The 27,591-nt window shown below is 36.4% G+C and overlaps 1 long non-coding RNA gene across 2 annotated transcripts in view; it reads right to left on the bottom strand.

The window, feature by feature from the left end:
* Positions 1–1,945: 1,945 nt before the first annotated feature.
* The window catches only part of LOC110152686 (uncharacterized), a 62,693-nt gene continuing 37,047 nt past the window's right edge, over positions 1,946–27,591 (bottom strand). Inside the window, exons 1-3 of one of the 2 annotated variants that reach the window (XR_002318461.2) lie at positions 7,974–8,126; positions 5,821–5,879; positions 1,946–3,155 (exon numbers count right to left, since the gene is read on the bottom strand). This is a non-coding gene — a long non-coding RNA (uncharacterized lncRNA). Of the gene's footprint in view, positions 3,156–5,820; positions 5,880–7,973; positions 8,127–27,591 lie in introns of those variants that run through there. The other variant, XR_011483471.1, reaches the window with a different exon arrangement.

Genomic DNA, 27,591 nt, shown 5'->3' on the forward strand with positions numbered 1-27,591 from the left:
TGGCAACCCACTCTGGTATTCTTGTCTGAAGTGTCCCATGGACAGAGAAGCCTGGCAGGCTACAGTCCATGGGGTCACAAAGAACTGGACACAACTGAAGTGATTTTGCATGCATGCAAACACATATTATACAGATTAATATAATCATTTACAACTAAAATACAATACTGTTCTCTAAAGTAGCAAATAAAATTAAACAGAAAGTAATCCTGTGTTATACAGATATTTAAAACTATTTAGATATCCTTTATTAATTTCAAAGACCAATTTCAAGTGAATCTAAACTTGAAGTTTAGGAATCCATTTATAAGTTTTCTTCAGAAAAGATTCATGATTCCTCATGACCAGTATTTAACTATAAATCATAAACTGGAAAACTGGAAAATTTCAAGAAAGTATTATACAAAGGTATCCTGTTATCACAAAACCTTAATTAATAGCTGCATGAAACTGTGAATATAGCAAATTTTAGAAGTGATTATGCAAACATTGAAGGAAGAGCATCAGACTTATTTCTTTTTGTGAATAAAGCATCAAGAGTCTTGGCTAGGAATTATATAGTGAAAAGCACCATCAAACAAGCAAATTAAAAACTGCTTGAAGCTCTCTCAAGGTTGCATTCTAATATCCTTGAAAGGAGACACTTGAAAAATATAAGACCTCCTGAAATTGACAGTCTGTGTTATACTATTAACCTACTAAATAGACAGAGGAAAACATTTGCACAGAAAGTGTTTTGAAACTTGTTATATCAAAACAAATGTATATATTATGAAGTGCAATTCAACATTTTCATGATTTAAAAAAATAACAATAAAACAAGAAACCTCCAAAGATTGCACACCCAGAACCAAATCCCCAGAAACAGAATATAGAGTAGTTTTAGAGGGCAGGCCCTGCAGTCTCCTGCCCAAGAGTCAGTTTCACCACCGCTAATTCATTCATTGTGAGCCTCACTTTCCACATCTCATGCCAAAATAACTCATGAAGACTGTGATAATCAGCTGAGATAGTTAATGTAGAGCACAGAGCTCAGTCAATTCTAATCAGTTGATAAATGTTTATTATTATTATAGCAATGATAGATATTGTGGTATTTCCTTCTCTAGAGTCAGAGATTCCCCTGTGCCCTTGAGGTCTTTTGGTGAAAAGTTTAAGAAGTTTTGATACACAGAAGCATAAGATATCTCTCCAAATATCTTATTCCCTTTTCTGGTAATCAGGTTATATTTTCACACTGCTGAATCCATTATCTAAGAAGCATTTCCTACCGTCTCAGTCTTTGAAACCCTACATGTCCTACTGTTAGGTTCTCTTTCTTTTTTAGCTTCTTCCCTGATTATATGCGGTAAAAGTAACTTCTTCTTCTACTGCAGGAACGGTGTTTCATTTACAATTTTAAGTGCTTATAATTATCTAGAAATAAGCACTGTCTCCTTTTCTTCTAATAAACAATCTAATGAAATGAATATTATTATCAGTACCATTTTTCAGGTGAAGAAAATTAGGGTTGTGTATGGTATATTTATTGCGCAAAGTCACCAGAAAGGAAGTAGCTAAAAAGTGGCTGAGACACTAATAACCTCCTACCATATCCACTTTCCAAAATCACTTTTCCCTAAAGGCTGTCTCAGATATGCCACTAAGAGACCATCTTGTGTTGTCACTATTCCTATCCATGGCTTTTTTCCCTTATTCTGAGCTCCAAGAATTCCAAAATTCTTATGCTGATCATTATCTAAAACAATAGGCCAATCAGGAACCAGAGATAGGGGAAAAAATTGCTTTTTATCTGACCTCGCTGAACATAAGAAATACTAACATTCTCAAGGGAAATGTGCATGGAGAGATTTAAAGACTATAAAAATTCAGAGAATTGTCTTAACTTTCAGAGGTGATGCCAAAGAAATCTGAATCTTTGGCATGTCACTATTGATGACACATGTTAACTTCCACAGGGTCATGAGATAAATCGTAACCTGAACCACTTGTTTCCAAAGCTTTTGTTTCCTCTGAAGGCTGACATGGTGTGTTGTATGAAATCACAGGTCCCGTTATACCTACTGCAATCAATACTGCAATTAAAGGGAACTAGTACCTGAAGGAATTGATCAGACAGATGCAAGTCTATTTTCTCCACTTTCTATAAATTCAAAACAACAAAATAGCAAAGAAAATATATTTCACACACACAAAAAAAAACCCTGATGCTTCCTAACAGAAAGAGTTCATTAAGATATAAATCAAAAAAATAAAGTTTTATACAGATGACAAACATTTAAGTAGTCATTTGCAAGAATAGAAAAAAGCAAACATTGCTTTTAGTCAACAGGGTCTACATCTTTCATATTTTACACATTCAGTTGTTCAACACAGAACTGACATAGTGCTTTGCACTTTTAGATTTGTCAATAAGATTAAGATATCAATGTCAAGTTAACATACAGTTGAGATCAGCTTTTGCTAGTTACATGAGAGGAGGTCTTTGATTTGCCTGGGCAAATTCAATAGCAACTCATTAGGTGTAACTATGACTTATTACTTTGTTTCTTAGAAGATAATGCCTCAATATTTTGCCCTATGAAATAAAGCAAACGATTTCATGTAGTCTTAGAACTGAAGTGAATTTCAAATATCATTGTAGAAAGTGCCTTAGGGGTTCTAGTAAAGGATTCACAGAGTTTGAAGACAAAGTCAAATAAAGGTTACCCTCTGAAACTGAAAGTTATAAAGACCATAACATTTTAATATCATATTTAATTAAATATATTAAGTGCATTCTATACAATTTACATGTGTCCTCATATTGATTGTCTTTACTAATGGATTATATTATTATTTAGTGAGATATCTTTGTTGCGAGCAACAGAAATGACTCAAGCTTAAGCAAAAAAAAGAAAAATATTGTGAAAAAAATGGAAAGAAACAGTGTTATGAAAACCACACAGGATTGCAGATGAATCTCAGACACTGACTAAAGCTCGGAAAAGTAAACTATTAAGCATTTTTCTCTGTCAGTGATGTTTCTTTTGCATAACTTCATTATTCTTCTCTATTTTTTTTATCCATATAGGATATCATGGCCATATCTCAGCTCCCAATTCATGTTCAAATGTTGTCTATAAGCCAGACTCATTTGCTGTCTTATTCCAATTCTAAAGTCCAAGAAAAAAAGAGAGAATCTAGTTAGCATCAATCGTTTCATGTGTCCAATCCAAACAAATCATCAGTGCCTCAGAGGCAACATTGCCTGCCCTATATGGCTACCATGAATTACTTGTGATAAATAGAGTCAATACAATTATTAATTGGAAAGATAACCCAAACCATATTGAACTATAGTAACCCATTTACAGTAGTAACCTATCGAAAGAGCCAAGACATTCTACCCAATCCAATTAAAGAAATCAACTACACCTAAATTTCCTGGAAAACTATAAGCCAGTCGATTCTTTTGCGGTGTGTCTGAGGCAGTTTCCCTATTTCAAAACAAAATAGCTGTGGCCTGCATGGAACTTAAGAATAGCTTATACATTAAAAATGAGAACATCCTAAGCAGCTTTGTGTAAGAAAGTTATTTTGTTGCTAGGTCATCTGACCCCAGAGACTGCAGTACAACATGCTTCTCTGTCCTTCACTATTTCCCAGAGCTTGCTCAAACTCATGTCCATTGAGTTGCTGATGACATCCAACCATACCATCCTCTCTCAACCCTTTCTCTTCCTGCCCTCAATCTTTCCCAACATCAGAGTCTTTTCCAGTGAGTTGGCTCTTCACACCCAGTGGCCAAACTATTAGAGCTTCAGCTTCAGCATCAGTCCTTCCAGTGAATACTCAGGGTTGATTTCCTTTAGGAGTATGATCTCCTTGCTGTCCAAAGGAATCCCGAGAGTCTTCTCCAGCACCACAATTCAAAAGCATCAATTCTTCAGCACTCAGCCTTCTTTATGGTCCAAATCTCACAATCGTACATGATTACTGCAAAAACCGTATCTTTGACTATATGGACCTTTGCTGATGTCTCTGCTTTTTAATACGCTATCTAGGTTCGTTACATCTTTTGTTCCAAGGAGCAAGTGTCTTTTAATTCCACGTCTTTAGAGAATGGCCATCATGAATATTCAAGCAACTAAACAGATATCTATGTACAAAATGAAAATTTACTCCATCCTGGATTAAATATTATTTCTTAAGACCACCCAGCTCTTTACTTTCATGAATACCTGACAGTCATTTAACATACAAGTTCAATTTCCCTAGTAGCTTCACATAAGGAAAATATTGACCTGAAATGCAGACACAGGATTTCTCATCACTAGCAAAGCATTATCACAACTGTAAACCAACCTATATCTAATTTATAAATGAGTAATATACTGTTTATTGTAACCCAGTGCTTTATTTTTTTTTCCATTTATTTTTATTAGTTGGAGGCTAATTACTTTACATCATTACAGTAGTTTTTGTCATACATTGAAATGAATTAGCCATGGATTTACATGTATTCCCCATCCCGGTCCCCCCTCCCACCTCCCTCTCCACCCGATCCCTCTGGGTCTTCCCAGTGCACCAGGTCCGAGCACTTGTCTCATGCACCCAACCTGGGCTGGTGATCTGTTTCACCCTAGATACTTTAAAAAATGATCACCTCTGAATGAACTAATCCCTAAACCATTGCTGTTTTAAGTAAAAGAAAATATTCAATCACAGAAAAAGGAAAACACATTCTCAAGAAATGCCTCTTATTTAGCTGATCCAGACCAATCACAATTAACATTTACTGAAGCTGGAAAAATTACTCTCTTATAATGACACTCTCTCAAAAAAAAAAAAAAAAAAACAGGTTTTAGTAGATCATTTAAGGCATTATATTTCAAAATGTGACTGAGTCTAATATTTATTGACAAGATGTCTAAGTGAAAATTCTTATAGCAAGTGCACTCATACAATTAAGGTACCATGTGTGTGTTATAATGAAAGCTCTATAATGGAATTTAAAATGACTAACTCGAAATTGCACCAAACCTACTTGAAATGTTAATAAATTACTTTTGAAAAAAACAATTACTTTGCAACTATACAAGCATACGTACATTATATGGAATCTACTTTTGAGCAGCTGAAGAAGAAAGACATAAATTGTGATTGAAATGGTAGCTCCAATTTATTCTCTTCACTAATGTTGAGATTTGACTTTAGTATGATTAATGATGATTATAAACAAGGAATTTAAAGGGTCATCAGGTGAAAAAGTCTAATCAGGGAACTTCAGAATACTTTAAATTATTGGTTTCCACTTCTCTGTTACTTGAAGAACCCCTTTTTTTTTTTCTTTTTGGTTTAAATATAGGTCAAACCCAATATATAAAGCTAATATAACCACAGTATGTTCTGACTAATATTAAAGATGAGAAGTATAGGCCCACCCTATTAAATCCTTCTGTCTTGGGGTAAGCTGACTTTTATTTATCTACTTATAACTCTAAAGCCTTCAAACCATTGTTGAAATTATGTTTCTTCTTATGGCTTCCATTACTTTTTACAACAAATTTCAAACACATCAATACCAACATTTATAGCATTTGCAGCATTTAAAGGAGCTGTATCCTACTTTCTGGAGTACATTTTTTCTAAACTACTCCTTGATTTGTGATCATTTAGTTTCTTCCCATGAGATGGTTTATAGATATCTGGTAAGCACCATCTTTTCATAATACCTTCCACTATCATGAACAAACAGATCCAGGCTAGAACTTCTTTTTCTTCACTTGTAACTGAGAAGAGTGTTTACATTAGTTGAGGAAGATCAAGGTGACTTACCAATATGTCTGTTTACTGTTTCTTGTTACTGGAACATGTTTTCATCCATTCAGGAAGTCCTGCAAAACATCACTATTGATTACTTCAATTTACTACATTCAAGTGATAGAGTGTTTGGGGCCATGATACAATGGCAGTATAGTTAGCATAATAGCAATGTTGTGCTCTATCTTTCCTGTTCTTTATTTGAAAAACAATGTTAACAAATAAGATAATAATGCCATGTTTATTATAGTTACTGACCTACCTAAATTCTTAAACACAATGCTCATAAATATCCCCCCAACATCCAGTTATAATAATCCTGTTTATTTACTATCATTAATAAAGTATGAAATTTAACTGCATATCCTCCAGAATATACAGGAAAAGATATATATGCTAGAAGAGAAAAAAGGAGGAGGAGGAGGAACACAAGCAGAGGATGCTGGTTATAGTCTACTTTATCACTTTAAAAATATATAATTATGAAAAGAGATGACAAGTCACAGAGAAAAAATAATTGCAAAATGTATATCTGATAAAGGACTATTATCCAAAATGTACAAATGTACTTGAAATTTGACAATTAAATAATAAAAGCAACTTTTAAAAGGGTCAAAGACTTTAACACAAGAAGATATAGAGATGGCAAATAAGCATATGAAAACATGTTCAACATCATAAGCCATCAGGGAAATGCGAATTAAAACACCACCAAGATACCACTACGTATCTATTTCAATGGCCAAAATCAACAACACTGGCAACACCAAATCCTGGCTAACATGTTGAGTAAAAGGAATTCTCATTTATTATGGGGAGGAATGCAAAACTGTACAGCCATTTATTGTCAAAAGCAGTTTGCCAGTTTCTTCCAAAACTAAATGTAATTTTACCATAATCCATTAATCACACTACATTTAACCCTTGAACAACATGGGTTTGAACTGTGTGGGTTCCCTTATACACAGATATTTTCCATGAATTTATTGAAAAATTTTTGGAGATTTTTGACAGTTTGAAAAAACTCACGGCTGAACTGCGGACCCTAGAAATATTCAAAATATTAAGAAAAAGGTGTGTCATGAAAGCATAAAATATATGTAGATAGTAGTCGATCCTTACTTAGGTATAGGTGAGTGATACTTAATATAAAATTTAAAACGTGCTAGTTTTTTTTTACTTGTTGATAACTTTGCTTTCAAAGAATTATATGACCTTGCAGGATGCCCCTCTTTCTGGTAATTAGAGAAAATAACTTATCATTACAAAGTGTTTTTCTCAAACAAACATTTCCAATCCTTAATTATGACTGTAATACTGTATGCCATAAAAGCATTACAACCATTTTTTCATTAATTTATAGGTTAGCTATCATGAAGTAACCATACTGCTGCTTCTTTATTATCAAAGCATGAGTCATTACACCTATACATAAATATAAATTTCTTGTTTACATTTTTATTTTATGTCAATGTTACTAATTTGCATAACATCTATATTGTTTTGTATCATATAATACAATACTGATGTATGTACTGACAGAAGTTTTGTCTTGTAAACAGACAATGTAAACTACAACTCAATAAATACAGTATACTACTGCCGATATATTTCTTCCTCCTTATGATTTTTAATAATATTTTCTTTTCCCTGGCTTACTTTATTGTAAGAATACAGTACATGATAGGTATAACATACAAAATGTGTTCAGTTCAGTTCAGTCACTCAGGTGTGTCCGACTCTTTGCGACCCCATGAACCGCAACACGCCAGGCCTCCCTGTTCATCACCAACTCCCGGAGTTTACCCAAACTCATGTCCATTGAATTGGTCATGCCAGCTAACTATCTCATCCTCTGTCATCCACTTCTCCTCCTGCCTTCAATCTTTCCCAACATCAGGGTCTTTTCAAATGAGTCAGCTCTTCACATCAGGTGGCCAAAATATTGGAGTTTCAGCTTCAACATCAGTCCTTCCAATGAACACCCCAGGACTGATCTCCTTTAGCATGGACTGGTTAGATCTCCTTGCTGTCCAAGGGACTCTCTAGAGTCTTCTCCATCACCACAGTTCAAAAACATCAATTCTTCTGTGCTCAGCTTTCTTTATAGTCCAACTCTCACATCCATACATGACTACTGGAAAAACCATAGCTTTGACTAGACGGACCTTTTTTGGCAAAGTAATGTCTTTGCTTTTTAATATGCTATCTAGGTTGGTCATAACTTTTCTTCCAAGGAGTAAGCATCTTTTAATTTCATGGCTGCAGTCATCATCTGTTGTGATCTTGGAGCCCCAAATCCACAGGACTGGAGACAACTCATTGCTAAATGAGTGAATGATGTCATAATCAGTGCATATAATGATGTCATAATCAGTGCATAATCAGTGCAAATCAAGTGACAGCTTGCTATTCCCATCAGGGATGGGGAAGTAATGACAGAAAAACAAAACTTTAGTTTTAACAGGATGAAGGTAGAGTGTTAACCAGAGATCTCAAAGTTTTTGTAGGAGGCAAATTGATAGTCTTTTAAATTACCCCTAATCTACATTATTATTCAAGTTCTAAAGGATGGGTTTAAAGAAAGATATCACATAATTGCTTATGATTTTTTTTCTATTAAGCATCAACTTCTTAGAGAACAAAAAAGGTCTTGCAGCACCAATCTGGGTATCTGAAGGTATCTGCTTATTGAGATAGTCTTAGTCCTACTCTGGTTATTAAAAGGAAGGTGGTAATATTGGCAGATCTTCAATGTAAGTCAGAACTAGTAGAAGCAATGCCCCAAGAGTCACTTGACCAGAAAGCTGAAATTAAAAATAAATTGTTATATTTAGATCCTTATGCTGATTTTTGTTCAAAAGTATGATTTTTATTTTTTATTTATAATAATTAGTAGTTAAATTAGTCAGGATCACTCCCTTAATAGCACACCTCCCAACATTTCAGAATATCCTCCTTGTACTGTACTCACTGCCAAACTTCAGGTCCAGTTACTCCCCTAAGCCAGGGGTCAAGCCACTTCAATTTCTATTTTTTAGCTCAGTGATTTATCAGTAGTTTTGCATCATCTATCTAAGATTACTTTTTATAAACTAAAAAATAATTTGGTCAACATTTATTACCTTATCTACTATTTATTTGGTTGAATCTTCCTTTTTGCATTGCAAGAGGAAAATAAAGAAAATTCAGGGTGATAATAGACTGCCTTTTTTCTCTCAGCAATAAAGTTCAAGTACCTGAGGTGAGGTGTCATTTCAACAATATTCACCAATTTTGTTTACATATAAAGTACAGCACCAGCCAAGTCTACTAGTGATTACTGCTTTAATGAATTATTTTGATTGCTTTTTCAGAAAAGCTCTCTGTTTTACTCAATACCTTAAATCCTCTTCAATTATTGAAATGCTGATTTAAATTCTCTCTCACAGACTTGTAGATTTTTCTTAAATCATCCTCACTGTTTCCTAATAGTATGTGTTTATCTAACAGAGGAATACCTGCCTTGTCTCAGTGTAATTATTCAAGCCACTCAAGTAAATTTAAAATTACTCTCTTCTGGTTAAATTACACATTTTAAAAATTTAACTGAAAACCAGCTGTGAGAACACCCTTTCTTTATTATCGTAACATTTTATTTTTTAATTGCTTAAAAGTTGTTGCTAGTGAGAAATATAGAGTCTGCCTTCTTTGAATTAAGCAACACCCATAACAAATATTCAAACATGTCATCACTTCATCATTTATTAAATGCAGGATACTATAACCAGAAATGCATTCTTTTTAAAAAATAACTTTTTTCCAATATAATCAGTTGTCTTATGAATATGAGTGCTTACTCTTAGAAATTTAAGAAAGTAAATAAGAGTGTAAACATTAGCTATAATCTCACACCAGCGATATAATTTTCAATACTTTGATGTCTATGTTTCCATTCTATTTTTATATACACACATTTTTATGCCTACGTGTTCAACCTTAGAAAGAAAGCTGGAGTCAAGTTTATGATAGTGTTTCACATTCAGCTCCTTTGTCAGTATCATATCCTAAGATTACAGAAGAAGCCTTCGAGCCTCTCATGCTTGAAGTAAGATCACAGCCAACCTTAGGTGTCAAATTACTCCTTAACTTGTAAACACTCAAAGACCATTCCTTAACCAAAGAACACTCAAATGCTGCTCAGACCTCCCAGACCAGTCTCCATCAGCCATTTCACAAGAGCTGAATTCGCAGAGAATAAGAGCATCTCTAGTCAGGCTTCCATTATACCTTCTACCGAAGTCAAAAGGGGTTCTTGATCATCTTCCTCTATGGTCCCTTCCTCACTCAAAGCTTTATCATCACTGCTTGCCTTAAGATCACCAGCACAAGTCCCATTATGTCACTTTTCCCTTTCTCTTGCTGCTGCTGTTGTTATTTAGTCATTTAGATGTGTCCAACTCTTTGCAACTCCGTGGGCTGCAGCCCATCAGGTCCATGAGATTTCCCAGGCAAGAGTACTGGAGTGGGTTGCCATTTCCTACTCCAGGGAACTTCCTGACCCAGGGATGGAACCACATCTCCTGCACTGGCAGGTGAATTCTTTACTGTTGAGCTGCCAAGGAAGTCCTTTTTCTATTTGCTGCAAAAGGAAACTTCTAGGCTCTATGTGAAAAAACTGAAAGTGAAAGTCGCGTCTGACTCTTTGCAACCCCATGGACTGTATAGTCCATGGAATTCTCTAGGCCAGACTACTGGAGTGGGTAGCCGTTTCCATTTTCCAGGGGATTTTCCCAACCCAGGGATCGAACTCAGGTCTCCTGTATTGCAGGCAGATTCTTTACCAGCTGAGCCACAAGGGAAGCCCAAGAATACTGGGGTGGGTAGCCTATCCCTTCTCCAGGGGAATCTTCCTGACCCAGAAATCCAACCAGGGTCTCCTTGCACTGCAGGCGGATTCTTAACCAACCGAGCTATCAGGGAAGCCCTCTTGTCTCCATACAGCTCTCTTTATATCCTCTCTTCTCCCCACAGATGCTACCACTCCCCCATTTGTAAAACTCTCTCATTGTCATTCTGGAGCTCACCATCAGTCAGCAGAAAAATTATCTGCAATCTCAATTTGTTCTCTGGCTCCTGCTTTCTACCTTGAGGACCGTGAACTCCACTGAAGGAAAGGAATTCTCCACAGCCCCTATAGTGGTAGTCACCTTATCACCCACAGTCTTTTTAGCACTGGGCCTGAAATGGGAAGGTTTCCTTACTCTAATTGCCATTTTCAGACTCTTCCCTCTTGCCTTCACTATCTCCAGCTTTGAATATTGTGTCATTAGGCCTTAAGAAACTTGGTGCAGTTATCTACTGATCCCTCTTATTTATGGACAATTTTAACTTTCTCTAACTGAGATAGTTAGACAACATCACCAACTCAATGAACATGAAATTTGAGTCAACTCCAGAAGATTATGGAGAACAGAGGAGCCTGCTGTGCTGCAGTCCATGGAGTCACAAAGAATGGGACATGGCTTAGAGACTGAACAACACTTGTATTATTATCTTCATCTTTTATGATCTTAATATCCATGTAGACAATACTTTCAACACACTAGCATTTTGATTTATTTTGAATGATCTCCACTCACATTTATCATTAATTCCCCTGGCTACAACTTTGCCTTTGTCATTACCAATTAGTGCAAACCTATGATCTCAGTTTCAAGAATTCCATTCTTTGGATAATGAGTGAAAGTCACACAGTCATGTCTGACTCTTTGCAACTCCCTGGACTATACAGTCCATGGAATTCTCCAGGCCAGAATATGGGAGTGGGTAGCTGTTCCCTTTTCCAGGGGATCTTCCCAACCCAGGGATTGAACCCAGGTCTCCCACTTTGCAGGTGGATTCTTTACCAGCTGAGTCACAAAGGAGCCCAAGACTCTCTGTTAATCTGTGATATTTGGTAAGGCCACAACACTCTGCAAATGCAAGGCTTCCCAGGTGACATTAGTGAAAAAGAATCCACCTTCAGTGCAGAAAACCTGGGTTCAATCCCTGGGTCAGAAGATACCCTGAAGGAGTGTGTGGCAACCCATTCCAGTATTCTTGCCTGAAGAATCCCATGGACAGAGAAGCCTGGCGGGCTACAGTCCCTAAGGTCGCAAAAAGTCAGACAGGACTGGAGCAACTTAGCACATATACAGCACAACACTCTGTACCATATTTGGAACCTGAATCTGAGTAAAGAAAATGTGAAACCATACAAGTTGGTTTCACTTTAAATCCATGCCTGGAATATTGAGGAGCTCTACTGTTTCTTGATAATTATGACACATATCTGTAATTCATTCATTTTTGACCCTGCTAGGTACACATGACTCTTTCAAGAATCATCTTTTCCATCTTTGTTTTCAATACAATCTGTTGAGAAAACTTAAGTGAGCAGAAGACTGCTTCTACAAGACATAAAATTGACTCACCTATTCATAGGCTCTGCCTTCTTTCAGTTCAGTTCAGTCGCTCAGTCATGTCCAACTCTTTGCGACCCCATGAACCACAGCACGCCAGGCCCCCCTGTTCATCACCAACTCCCGGAGTTTACCCAAACTCATGTCCATTGAGTCAGTGATGCCATCTAACCATCTCATCCTCTGCCGTCCCCTTCTCCTCCTGCCTTCAATCTTTCCCAACATCAGGGTCTTTTCAAATGAGTCAGCTCTTCACATCAGGTGGTCAGAATATTGGAGTTTCAGCTTCAACATCAGTCCTTCCAATGAACACCCCAGGACTGATCTCCTTTAGCATGGACTGGTTGGATCTCCTTGCAGTCCAAGGGACTTTCAAGAGTCTTCTCCGATACCACAGTTCAAAAGCATCCATTCTTCAGCTCTCAGCTTTCTTTATAGTCCAACTCTCACATCCATACATGACTACTGGAAAAACCATAGCCTTGACTAGATGGACCTTTGCTGACAATGTAATGTCTCTGCTTTTTAATATGCTGTCTAGGTTGGTCATAACTTTTCTTCCAAGGAGTAAGCATCTTTTAATTTCATGGCAGCACTAATCATCTGCAGTGATTTTAGAACCCAAAAAATAAAGTCAGCCACTGTTTCCACTGTTTCCCCATCTATTTCCCATGAAGTGATGGGATCAGTGGCTATGATCTTAGTTTTCTGAATGTTGAGCTTTAAGCCAACTTCTTCACTCTCTTCTTTCACTTTCGTCAAGAGGGTCTTTAGTTCTTCTTCTCTTTCTGCCATAAGGGTGGTGTCATCTGCATATCTGATGTTATTGATATTTCTCCCAGCAATCTTGATTCCAGCTTGTGCTTCATCCAGCCCAGCATTTCTCATGATGTACTCTGCATATAAGTTAAATAAGCAGGGTGACAATATACAGCCTTGACATACTCCTTTTCCTATTTGGAAAACAGTCTGTTGTTTCATGTCCAGCTCGAAGTGTTACTTCCTGACCTGCATACAAGTTTCTCAAGAGGCAGGTCAGGTGGTCTGGTATTCCCATCTCTTTCAGAATTTTCCACAGTTTATTGTGATCCACGCAGTCAAAGGCTTTGGCATAGTCAATATAGCAGATATAGATGTTTTTCTGGAACTCTCCTGCTTTTTTGATGATCATAGTAATTAATTGTCACAATTTAAGGCCTCCGCTGGTGCACTGGATTTTATCCTCTTGCCAACCCAAAGACACTGTTCCACAGACGATACTTTTCTCCTGCGTCATGACTGTTTCCCTCTCCACTAGATCATCCCATCAGCTGAAATGCATATTACTTTTATTTCATCTTAAAAACAAAATAATAATTATTCTAATCATGTTTACTTCCTGCTACTGCTTCATTTCTTACCTCTTTACAACAAAATATCCCTTTAATATGTATTACCTCCAATTCTTGCCTGGAGAATACTATGGACAGAGGAGCCTGGAAGGCTACAGTCCATACAGTCACAAAGAGTCTGACATGACTGAAGCGACTTGTATGCATGCACACATACTCATAATTCCCAAACATTATCTTTAGCTCTGACTTTCCCCCTGAACTCTAGATTCAGAAATCCAATTGCATACCACCACCACCATGTGTAAAAGTCAACTTGAATTTAACATTCTTCCTGTAGCTTAGTTAATTTATTGCCAGACTGGGGATAATACATACTGGGGATAATATTCATTTAACAATATTGTTGGATAGCAATTATATATATATATATATATACACACACACACAAACACACATAAATAATTATGTATGTATTTATAATGAATTGGACAGTCTGTTTTTTCCCCTCCAAGATCTAGATAAGATTTGGTGGTTTGAGGTTTGAGAATCATCTGTTCATTTAATTATGTGGAAGAGTTCGCTTATTAAACCACTGTTGTCCAAAGAACATTTTTTTGTGGGTAATTATTGCAGGTCAGGTCCATCTGACTGGTTTTATTGTTTTTATTATATGTTTATTTTTCTGCTGTCCCTCGATCATGGTTTCCTGATTTGTGTGCATGTTGTTATATTTTATTAAGATCTTATGTTCTTTGGAACTCAAGCAATAGGAATTTTTATTGGTCTGGTTTGGAAATGCAATTTTCTAGAAGGAATTGTATTTCTTTCTGCCAATCAACATGGCCACTCCAATCCAGAATCACTCTAAATTATTTGCTAAAGCAGTTCAGATCACACGAGTTTTGTGAATTGAGTCCTCATTCTAGCACAAGAGTAAGTTTGTTTCTATAAACATTCAAGGATGATTTTAGTTTTACCACCATCCAGCACTGAGGTTAAGACAGCCAAGTTTCTCTGAGCCTTTCTGCATACCAGGTGTAATACTAGCTCACTTTTATTCTAGAGTCTCCTGTATGATTGATTGCCTTCTTTAGCTAGGTAACTACCAAAACAGAAGTTCAAATTCCGCCAGGAGTTATGGATATAGCTACAGCAAAAACTAGCAATAGTTTGGATGATGTAAATTATGCCAAACCTTACCATAGCATCTTTTTCATTTGCTTACAAAGCTGACACCAGCCTTTGTATTACTGAGTCTTTATTAGCATTTTAATGAGAAGGTGGTAGACAGCATATTTGTTATGGCATGTATGTTAAAATGTTGATTTACTTTGCAGATCCTTGTTTTCATCTTTAATCCATATCATGGATCAGTTTGGGTTCTCTTTTTAAACTTCCACAATAATGAACTCAGACCAAATAGTTATCTGTTTTGGGGGTCCCCCAACACCCACTACTGGGTGATTTGTTAGAAAGACTCACAAGACTCATTAGTACATAGATGTACTAATGACTGACATTTATTTAGAGACAGTAAACATCACAGTCAGATCTGAAAGAGAAAATGACATCTGGTACAGATAGGAGGTATCCATGGGAATCTATCTTCTCCCTCATGTGAGAGGTCACAGAAAGCACACTCTCCCTTTAGTCAAAAAAAAAAAAAAGACAGAGACATGTGTGTAATGTTTCCACAAAAGAAGGTTCATTTTAAACTTTAGGGGTGTTATTGGAGACTGATCACATAGGCATCTTCTGCCTAACAACTATCAAAATACCAACTCACAGAAGGAAAGCAGATGTCACCATAAATTATATTGTTTGCACAGAGTCTAGCCCAAGCAAAATTACCATATCAGTTATGCAATGTTTCAAAAGCCAAGTTCTCAAACATGAGCCAGCCTTGCAAATAAGCCTCATAAAGAGACTAGCCTCAGATCTACTTTTTTTGCACATAGCATAAAAAAACTTTCAACACTCTAATCTTTTCATTTTGATTCACTTTTGTTGATTCTACCAAAAAATAATGAATGAGAATAAATTATGATTGGTTAATGATTATAAAAACTGGTTATGTCTAGAATGTGTATTTTAAATCTATTTTGATTTAGCTAACAAAACCAAATTGTATGAGCCATTTATTTTTTACTTATGTCTCTTTTCATTTCTGCAGTAAAATACTAAGAAATCCATCTTGCTGTTGCAAATTCTGTATTCTATGCAATATTGTTCCAAGTAACCATTAAACTGTTTAATGAAGTCACTGCATTAGATAACATGAGCATGTTAGTTGCTCAGCTGTATCTGACTCTTTGCAACCCCATGGGCTATAGCCTGCCAGGCTCCTCTGTCCATGAAATTCCCCAGGCAAGAATACTGGAGTGGATTGCCATTCCCTTCTCCAGGGGATCTTCCCAACCCAGGGATCAAACACAGATCTCCTTCATTGCAGGCAGACTCCTTTCTGTCTGGGCCACTGGGGAAGTGCCTTAGGTAACCCAATATGTTTTAAAATAATATTATTAACATTAGTTACCTGAAGAAGAAATATAATATACTAATATCATGGATGGATTGGGAAAGGAAAAGGAAATTCAATGATTTATGACAGAATCCATTTTGTAAAAGTTCTAAACTCTGATATTCACAAATGTGAGGATATACTAATAACTGCTCTTTGTTCCTCAAATGTTTTCTCTATGCCTAGTTTGTTAGAAGAACAGTTATCTACTCATAATTTTAACACAGCTCTGGAAACTACTTGTCTGGGAGACCAAACAAGTATGGTCTGATATGACTTTTTGATGTATGAAAATAGAGTAGGTGCTCTGTAATACATGACTCAAACACTCTCCTACAGAGATGGCGACCTTTCAAGATTCCTCATAGAAACTGAAAATAGATAGATATTCACAATCTATTTTATTCACACAATTGATGTTATTATAATTAAATCAGCCATAAAATAAAAAGAAGAAAATTCCTTATTTAGTGCAAAAAGAACCAAGGTCATCTGAGGTGATGCATTTTTGCCAACAATCAGGAAGCAAGTCTGTTTTATCCTTCCTCTCACATACACTGTGCTTTGGCTGTGTGATAATTCATGAAAGGAGAAAAACAGTCCAGAATTTTAGAGTCAAATAAGATTTCCTCTTTGAATTGGTATTATAATTGGCCAATCTCTAGCAGCTGCCTTTTAGAAATTGTATTTTCTAAATGTTAATAGGCCCCAAGTTAGCAATAAATGTGAACATTTAGTCAAAATCTTTTGTTTCGTTTGGTTTTATTGGGGCACACATAAAATTCTTGCTTTCACAGTAATGTTCTTGTCATTCACCAGACTAATTCTATGCTGTGTGTCACATAGTAAGCATTCTTCTGCTAACTAGTTTTTAAGCCAGTAAGTTAGTTATTATTTCAAATATCAAAAGCCACTTTATCTAAAACAGGGAGTTTTATCCCCCAAAATGACATTATTTAAAATATGTATTTTATATGTGGAAATATTTATCTAAGTTTTATCTACCTACGTTTGGGTCAGATCCATTCAAAAACACAGACAAAGAGAATGCTACCATGCTTATTGTTTTTTTTAATGTAGTAATTATCCTCACAATTGGAACCCAGATAGAATTATTCTTCCCTAAGTCTTTTTGCAGTATTGGCTAAACTACCATCATAAAATATTACTTTGACCATAGCAAGCCTCTCCAGAAAATTCCTATTTGTTAAAGTAAAAATGTTCATTTATAAAACACAAAAATAAAATCAATTTCTTCCAAGTATAGTTTTACTTAAATTTTTTTTTAAAACCTCATAAGGAACATTCCACATACTTAAAAGGATCATGACACTGCATTTATGAACAGAATGAAAGCATAATGTAGGAATTTGATTAGATTTCCTTTTTTGAATTAACATCCTAATTTCTGCCAGGAGTGGCTAACTAAACTTGGCACTGTGGACACTTTCCTTACTATTCAGAATTTTCCACTGTATTTAAAACAGATCACATCCACCTCCTCTGAATCAACATACTAACTAGTCAATGGAAATCAAAATACAACCGAAATAGACACTTTATACTGCTGCCAAGAGAAGAGGTTTCAGAGCAAAAGGTATAATTAAAAAGTATGAATCAGCAGACAGTGTCACATGAAGAAACTTCTCACAAAACAGAAGGGAAAAAGGAAGTAAGTGCCCCCCAAACATGATATTACCATCTCTGCCTGAATCACTTGAGCTCTAGAATCTCAGCTTTCTGGTATAGGACCCAGTTGCTATAGAAACTTACAACTGGGAGCTAAATAAAGTAATTTCTATGCTAGTGTTGGTGTCTATAACTTCAGCACCTGATGCTAACCAAATTGTGCTCAATAAACAAATTTAAACTTTAAAAGCCTGCAATGCGATCACAATGCTTTCTATACAACTGATTAATCTCAATTGATCTTGGCTTAGAGCACAAGAACATAAGAAATCTCAGAAACAGAAAAAGACTACTTAAGGCCAATATGCCTGCATCCTTTGTTTTTCTTATCTGATTTCCTACTTTATCCCCATACCTCTATCCTGTCTTAGTTTTAAAATAAAAAGTCAGCTAGCTCACTCTTGAACTCATCGATAATCCTGCTTTCACTGATCCCTTTTAGACAATTTATTCTATATTAAACCACTCCCTCTTGGCCTCCCCCTTTTCATTTATCCTACTCTAAACCTGAAGAACAAAGAGATCAGGCAGTCCAATAGATACTTAGTCCTTAATCCCCCATGGCTGGGTCTGTTATTGCTGCACATTTGATTATAAGATTATTCACTATTTGGCAAGAAATCAAAACCCTGAAGCAGCCCCTTGATGCCCCTGTTTGTGTGGGCATGTCAGCCCCCTACTCATTATGTTACAAAGCAGTGTGGTTGGCTTTGGTAATGCTCTTTTATTAAGAGAAATGAGACCGCAGGGTCTCAATATATCCCTTTGCATCTTTCTCCAGCATCACTTTAGAAAGAAACAATGTTGGCAGAGACTGCATAAACCCTTTGTTCTCCTCCAGTGGGCCCACACATTCAGGCCAATGTCACTGTGAGGATTTAAAGTATGAAAAAATTCACCTGAAAGTATGACCTTATTAAAGGACATGAATGTCTTGCTATGTAGTATTTGCAACATATATTGCTATATGTATTTGTAAGTTTGTTTATTCCGATCAGAGATACGTAGTGATAAGCATTTGAGGGTATACTTTTATCTGTAAATTATTGCATTTATTTCACATTTTATAAAGGTCTTGGCTTCAGTCCCAGTGTACACTTTGGAGGCTTAAATGAGTCTGTGGATTTAAGATCTCAAAGCCAAGTTCAGCCCAGGGCAGAGAATTTGATACTGATAGGAAAGATATGTTGTCTAACTACGAAGAAAATAGGTCAGATGGCACAATATTCGAGAACTAATTATTTATATTTCTACCAATAATCAGTATTACATGAATAAAGAAAGGAAGGAAGGAAGGAAAGATAGAAAGAAGAAAGAAAGAAAAAAGAAGTTTGTCCAACTTCCCTACAATTAAGTATTTTTTAGTTCTTTAGTTTGAAATGAAGATGCAAATTTTAGGAAGTGATATTTTCTTCTAATTATCAAGACACTCACAAACACCAGGAGAGAGTTTGAAACCAAAATAGGAACTGATAATATACTCTCACCATGCCTTCGGAAACCTCTCCCCCTGGGTTTCTCTGGATTCTAACCGCTACTTTGGCTTTTTTCCAACGAGCTTTTAAAAGCAAAGAGGAAATGCAGGGGGGTTGAACTTAAGGATTGACCTGCTCCTACAACTCAGTGTTTTGACCAAAATTCTCATTAGGAAACAACATGGAATCATCTTTAGCTGCAAAAAGGCACCCAAGAGAATAACAGAAATATATTAGGCTAACTGTTGGATGCACGGGCTGCCTGTATACCAAAACAAAAACATCCTGAGAGAGAGAGGAGCTATGTCAGAAACAGAATCAGCTAACAACTGTCAGCTGGGATTGTTGAATAGTATTTAAATTCACCAAGCAGCATTTGGGAGCAGGTGACTTCTAAGAAGGATGGGGAGATGAAATTTTGTTAGCTGCAGGAGTGAAATTTGGTAACTTTTTTTTTCTTATTTTTTTTAAATGTTTGAGAGATTTTCTTTCACTTTTCCCTGCATGTGAAACCTCAGTTCTCACATATTTGCATAGATACAAATAGCAGGCTCTATCCTCACACAATAGGAAACGCTTAATAGGCAATTTATGAATTTTTGTTTTACACAGAAAGGAAAGGAAGAAGCAAGCACATGAGGGAAGAAGAAAGGAATCAACCCTGAATTAACTCTCACTGAGAAAAAGAACTGGGAGCAGAAGTGAGTTCAGAGGAGGCTGAGGTTAGGCATCAGATTGCTTATATATTAGCCTCAAGCTGTAAGTGGCAGCTGGCTGCATGGCCCTGGCCAGGTGGCCAGTCAGCACTGCTAGTAGAATTTGGCATTCAAGACAGGCAGCTGCAAAGCGGAAACAGCCCAGCAGCTTTGTAGAAACAGAGGTATGGCTCTTTTAAGGCTCCAGGCTCCCGGCCAATCACCATAGGCAAGGGCTGGGACACCTGCCATGCCTGTGATGGGAAGAGCAGAACTGATCTCCAGTACAGACCACCCAGCAGAAAAGACCACATTCTAGGGTTTCAACAAGTATCCCAGGTTAAAGAGAGAGGGCAAAAATCATCTGGGAACCCTGGCATGCTTTTGAGAAAAGATCAACAAGAGTGAACAGGACTTTGGAGGCAATCCTCCACCCCCACACCCCCAGTAGTTTCACATGATGATCCACACAGTAAACTCATGACAAAGCAGGAGCTAAATGATAGATCTGCTGATTCTTAGCGCAAAGTTCCGCTATAACCACTGGATCAAGACAAATAATTCCCATTTCACCACCCTTGCTTTCTTTGTAGGTGTACCAAAACTGTCAAACTAATCTTTAATTTTCTCTTCCACTGAAATAATCTGAAGTGCTTTTCCTAAATAAACATCGAAAAATAGAAATTGCCTTGCTGTAATGACAATCTTTCCATGTTAGCGTTCAAAATGTTATAACTACCGGGAACAATTCCGAAAGAGTTATAACAGACTTTGTCTCTGCCTTCTGGATTAGTTTCTAAAATGAGAGATGCCAATTATGGTTATGATACTGAAATGTGCTCCAAATATTTAACCCTATAATTTCATTTGCCACCAATTTATTTCCAGTCTTTAAACACTTACTGTACTTTGTTTAACTATATCTAGATATTTGGGGCAAGGATTATTCAATATGTCTCAGTAAATCTTTTAAATTCTCATTTGGACTGCAAGTGTTCAAGGAGACTGATACACAATATCAACAGAATATAAACTAACAAAGGGACAAAATGAGAAGTCAAATGAATGAGCCAGGGTAAGGATTAAAAAATAAAATTTTTATTCTCTTTCTTTAATTGAGATACAATTGATATACATTATATTAGTTTCAGGTGTGTGACCCAATAATTCAATATACTTATATATTGTGAAATGATCAACAAAATGTCTATTTAACATCCATCACCACACAGTTGCATTTTTTCTTTCTTTTGATAAGAACTTTTAAGATCCACTCTCTTAGCAAATTTTCAAATATGCACTACAGTAGTATAAATTATAGTCACCCTGCTGTACATTAAATCCCCACAATTTATTTAATAACTAGAAGTTTTTACCTTTTGACCACCTTCACCCATTTTACCCACCCACCCCCACTTCTGGCAATCACCAATCTGTTCTCTGTATCTGTAAGTTCAATTTTTGGTTTTTGCCTTCATTTTAAGATTCCATGTAAAAGTGAGGTCAGGGTATTTGTGTTTCTCTGCCTCACTTATTTCACTAAGCATAATGCCCTCAAGGTCCATCCATGTTTTCTCAATATTCCACTTATTCATTTATGCATCAGTGAACACAGGTTGTTTCCATTTTTTTTGTTGTTGTCGTTCAGTCGCTAAATCCTGTTCGATTCTTTATGACCTCATTGACCGCAGCACGCCAGGCTTCCCTGTCCTTCACTATCTCCCAGAGTTTGCTCAAACTCATCTTCATTGTGTCTGTGATGCTATCTAACCACCTCATTCTCTTTTACCTCCTTCTCCTTTTGCTTTCACTCTTTCCCAGTATCAAGGTCTTTTCCAATGAATTGGCTCATCACATCAGGTGGCCAAAGTATTGGAGCTTCAGCTTCAGCACCAGTCCTTCTAATGAATATTTAGGGTTGATTTCCTTTAGGATTGGCTGGTTTGATCTCTTTGCAGTTCAAGGGACTTTCACGAGTCTTCTCTGGCACCACAATTCGAAAGCATCAGTTCTTTACCTCTCATCCTTCTTTACAGTTCACCTCTCACATCCATACATGACTACTGGAAAAGCAATAGCTTTGACCATATGGACCTTTTTTTTTCAAAGTGATGTCTCTGCTTTCTAATATACTATCTAGGTTTGTCATAGCTTTCCTTCCATATCTTGACTATTGTAAATAATGCTGCAATGAACACAGAAGTACAGATATCTTTTCAGGTTAGTGGTTTCATTTCCTTTGGATGAATATCTGAAGTGGAAGTGCTGGATCATATGGTAATTCTATTTTTAAATTTTTGATAAACCTCCATATTCTTTCATTGTAACTGCATCAATTTGCATTCCTACCAACAGTGCAGTGTTCAAAACTTGTTATTGCTTGGTTTCTTTGATAATAGCCATTCTAACAGATGTGAAGTGATATCTCATTGTGATTTTAAGTTGCATTTCCCTGATGATTAGTGATATTGAGCATCTTATTATATACCTGTTGGCCATCTGTATGTCTTCTTTGAAAATATCCAGTTCCTCTGTCCAGTTTGTTTGGCTTTGTTCTATTGAGTTGCATAATTTCTTTATATATCTTGGATAAGCTTTTGAATATGTATTTGTATATATTATTTATAATATTCAGTTCTCCACTCTCATTAGTGTTTTAACAAAAATTTCCACTTATTTGTGGAAGTAAACACAATTTTGAGCATCATTTATGTCTGTTATAGCATGGTGAACAGGGCACTGAATTTATCATAGATTGATTATTTTCTTATCCTTTTTGCCTCATGCATAAGGAGGAATGTATATAATGAATATGCTTGGTTTAAAACAACAATAAAATTTTACTTCTAGGTATCCACCATACAGTTTAAGAAACAGAATTTTATCAAGCTTCCTGGGTATCTTCTCCCCAATCCTTCTCTCTCTACTGCAGAGGAACTTTTTTAACCCATCAATTTTTTGTTTTCCTTTGCAGTTTTATAATATAGATTTGTGTTCCTAAATAATACATTTTTTTTTCATTTTGCCTATTTTGAATTCCATATTAACAGAATCATATTTTTATATTTTTGGAAATTTTCATCCAACATCATATTTTTGAGGGTTATCCATGTTGATAGCTATAGATGTATTTTATTTATATCTATTGCTTTATGATTTTCCATTGATTATACATATCAAAATCATTTTATTTAAACTTCTTGCACTTGAGTACCTTCTAGGGTTGTTTTTCTTTATTCAAAACAATACTACCATCTATATCCATGCTTATATTTCCTAGGACAAATTTAATTTCTTCTTCTATTAACCGAGGATAACAAGAGCTTCATTTCATTCCAGGGTTCTTCCTAATAATTCCAATATTCAGTTTCTTACTCTATAGAACAAATAATTGTCATTCTTAGCATTAAGTGAGGATATGTATAAGTACATAGAACAAGGACTAGCTCATAGTAGGTGTTCTGTAAATCCTTCTTCATTCCCCACTAAGGATTAAGAGATGATTTTAATCATAGATAGAAGTGCTTTATAGAGAACGCCATGTGAGCTGTAGGTGCAAAAGCTTCTGATTCGATACTCAGGATGACTATCTGGCCTCTGACAAGTGCAGATATGCATGGTTTAGTTATTACTACATGTCAAATGGACAAAGAGACTTTTAGGAGAGATGGTGATATCACATAGCACATGGTGAGAGAGGAGCAGTTGCTTTTTGCTTTCCTGGGATTTATCAGCATCATCTTCCTGGATAGAGTCCAGCTGACTCAAGCTGTCTGAGGCAAAGACAAAGTGCATTCTTCTGACACAGAAAAAGCCTCCAGATATGGAAAAGTGCAGCACTGTCTTTTGTGGGTCACCTCGAATTCATGTGCTAGCTGTTGTGACCCAGTTTTCTTCCTTCCAGAAATGCCACAGCTCTTTGAGCCAGAAGGAAATACTGCACGTTATTTACATTATTATTGCATTGATGCTGCATACCTTAACATCCTCCCTCTAAGTAAGAAACAAGAAAGACGTGGCAGCGAAAATGGTGATTGCATACTTTCTTAGAAGTTTGTAAAAAGTAATGGGAAATAGTTCTTTCTTTTCAATCAGTCTTCTTCATACAAATTTTACTAAGTGAAACATCTGGTCTCCAGAATTTCACCTCCTACCTGTTTTCTTTCCTAACTCACTACTCTTCTAAACTTTTCTGTAAAACAGTATCTAGCATTGTATAAACTTAAGATAGATTACCAACAATTAGCCATTAAATTTCCTTAGAGAAGGAGAAGAATAGGGATTTTCTGTAGGTGAAATGACTAAAATAAATACATCAAAATTCTAAATTTACGTTTTCTATTACTAAAAGACTTCCCACCCTATTTTCAATGCTTTCTTCCATTTATTTGCCATTCAGTCATATGTGATGGCAGGTGTAAAAGTCAGATTCCCTGAAATGCAGCTCATGAAGGAAGAAAAGAAAGCAAGGAAAGAAACTGTAGGTATAGATACATTTTTTTGTATTCAGAAATCCACTTTGAAAACATCATGAGTGTTGCACTCAGTTCGATTCCAATTCACTTTGGTTGTTTGCTTTCTTGGCCTTTCCAAAGAATCCGTGGGTAAGCATTAGAAATAGGATACAACAACAAATATTTCTCTTCAGAGACTGCTTCCAAGTGTTTTATACTTGAAAAATAAATGGCAAAAGTGCATAGATATTAGATGTGGATAACCTTCCAAGCTGATGATGATTGGAAGAAATTTTCGTGTGATACACAAATCACCTTCCATCTAGGGGATAATAAAAACAAAAACATGACACCATAGTCAATACCAAATTCCACCATGGTGTGTGGAAGACCCTGCTTCAGTGACAATATGCAAAACAATGTATATGAAGACATATATAGCTTCATATATAATTTCAACAATATAAATGTGAAAAAATAATGGAACAGAAGAGCCAATTAACCTCAGGGCTGGCTTGACCCAGGGAAAGAAATTTGAGATTTTGTAAAACAGCACAGTGAATGCTCATGGAAAGTTCAGACATTGCCTGTTAGCAGTTTTCTCAGCACTAATAACAGATTTTATTACACAGTAGTGTGTTATAAGTTATTAATGACCAGTGGAATGCTGTGAGGAAAGGAGGCACAAGGGAACTGCACTAGAACTGGCCATGGGCACCCCTTACTTAAAACTAATAGGCCTAATGTGAAAGCCTTAACATCAACCCCAGTGAAGAGAAGTTTTGCCAACTTGAATGCAGATAATGAAAACTCAAGTGAGAGGCAGGCTGACATTAACACTGTTCAGTCTCATCAAGTGGCTGATGAGGATGAGGATGCTACATTGTTCCCTGAGGATAGAAATGAACCAAATAATGACAGCATGTGGGAGAGAAACAATTGGAAGGATGCAGAGAGCATGACAATTAGATCTCAGTGTCTGATGAGGGGAATAGTGCAAATGAACCACTTAATATGAATAAGCCAACAGACATCAAAATGTATTATGTACAGTGTAAGGTGGTGCTAGTGGTAAAGAACCTGCCTGCCAGTGCAGGAGACATAAGAGGTGCGGATTCGTCCCTGGGTTGGTAAGATCTCCTGGAGGAGGGCATGATCCAAGATCGCCTGGAAAGGGAAATGGCAACCCACTCCAGTACTCTTGCCTGGAGAATCCCAGGAACAGAGAAACCTGGTGGGCAACAGTCCATCGGGTCACAAAGAGTCGGACACGACTGGAATGACTTAGCACGCAGATGCCTGGTGATCAGAGTCTGGGACCAGGGAAATCTTCCGTGGCTATATATAGAACCAGCATTTACATAGCAAGCTATGAGCTAGGGTTATTGTAGTTCAGTCACTAAGTCTGACTCTTGTGATCCCATGGACTGTAGCCTGCCAGGCTCCTCTATCCATGAGATTCTTTAGGCAAGAACACTGGAATGGGTTGCCATTTTCCTCTCCAGGGTATCTTCCTGATCCAGGGCACAAGTTCACATCTCCTGAATTACCAAAGGATTCTTTACCACTGGGAAGCCCATGAGCTAGGGAGAGAAGGCAAAAACGCAAGCCAAAAGACTTAGTCTTTACAGTGTTTGACATTTAAATTTATATAGAAATTGTTTAGATCATTGGAAGAATAAACAATCAAAATGGGAACTCTGAACTAACACAGAAATAGTAAGAAAAGAATACATCAATCACCCTTAGAATGTGAGGAACAAAGGTAGAAATTGAGATTATCAAGTCCATCAAGAGGAGGTTTTGAGAAGCTGTGACCTAGATCCCTCAGAAGTGAGAAATTTGGAACACAACTGGTGTCTTTAAAACTCTAAGAAGGTGCCCTGCTAATTTGGATGAGAAGGTGTTACCAGATAGTTTCTGCAAAGAAATATCATGAGGTTGGTTCTAAGAACAAGGGGGAAAGTAAGAAATTGGAACCCATAGGCACTTCAGAATTTAGAAGCTACTCTTGAGATGAGGCTGATGGGAGTAGATACCACAGAAGAAGCAACTGTCTTCTCCCTTCACTGCTTTTCAGGTACTTCAGTGTCTTCCACTGGCATAACTAACAGGAAAATAGCTGGCAAGGAAGAAATGCAGTTTATAGAGCCGCCAGCATCACAGAACTGAAATACAGTAGTTAATAACGGTCACCACAAACTTATAACCTTGAACCTGAGGGCCAGAGTATATCAAAAGGATTTATTAGAAGAGGCTAACAGTGCTATAATTTCAGTTTGTAGTATAATGAAAAGAGAACATTTTTTATATCCTCCTCATATATTTATGCATCTGAAAGAATATCGTAATAAGTCTAAGTTTACCTATAAAATGCAATAAACTCAGCTGTTTGTCTTAATAAGGCAGAGAGTAAGATGGAGTATGCAGAGTTTAGTTAATTCAGAAGTTTCATCATTTCCTGAAGTCTCAATTATCTCTTTCACCACACTTTTTACCAGAGATGTTAATAAAAAGCAAAATGAATCGTTAATGGACTGAGAAATATTTAAATGTAGGGAGAAGAGAGGAAATAAAAACAACGTGAATAGTCTAGAACAGGATAATTGGCTCAGAATAATTAAGTCAATTCTATGGAAGCATTTTCCCTAGGAATCCTTATTTTTATGGCAATACATCGAGATGACAATGAAGTCACAAAGGAATCAAGTACAAAACAGATTTAATTGCTTCAGTGGTTGTAAAAAATCCTAATGAAAAGAGCATTATTTTCAAGAAAAACAGAAAGAAAATATATGATGGATGTCCCTTATTCCAGTTTGTACTGGAAAAGGAGTTATAATAGTTTACTAACAGATTTTATTTTCTTGGGCTCCAAAATCACTATGGATGGTGACTGCACCCATGAATTAAAAGACTCTTGCTTCTTTGAAGGAAAGCTATAACAAACTTAGAGTATTAAAAAGCAGAGATATCACTCTGCTGACAAAGGTCTGTTTATCTTCCCATTTGACCTATATATTTGACATAATCCAATTGAAATGTTAAAAGATGGTAGATACTAACATGTTAATCCTAAAATTGAGAGTTGTAAGAATTGGACCTTAAAGAAGGCTGAGCACTAAAAAATTGATGCCTTTGCTCTGTGGTGTTACAGAAGACTCCTGAGAGTCCT

Source organism: Odocoileus virginianus, chromosome 25 (genome assembly GCF_023699985.2).
Source record: "Odocoileus virginianus isolate 20LAN1187 ecotype Illinois chromosome 25, Ovbor_1.2, whole genome shotgun sequence".
In the NCBI taxonomy this organism is placed as follows: Eukaryota; Metazoa; Chordata; class Mammalia; order Artiodactyla; family Cervidae; genus Odocoileus; species Odocoileus virginianus.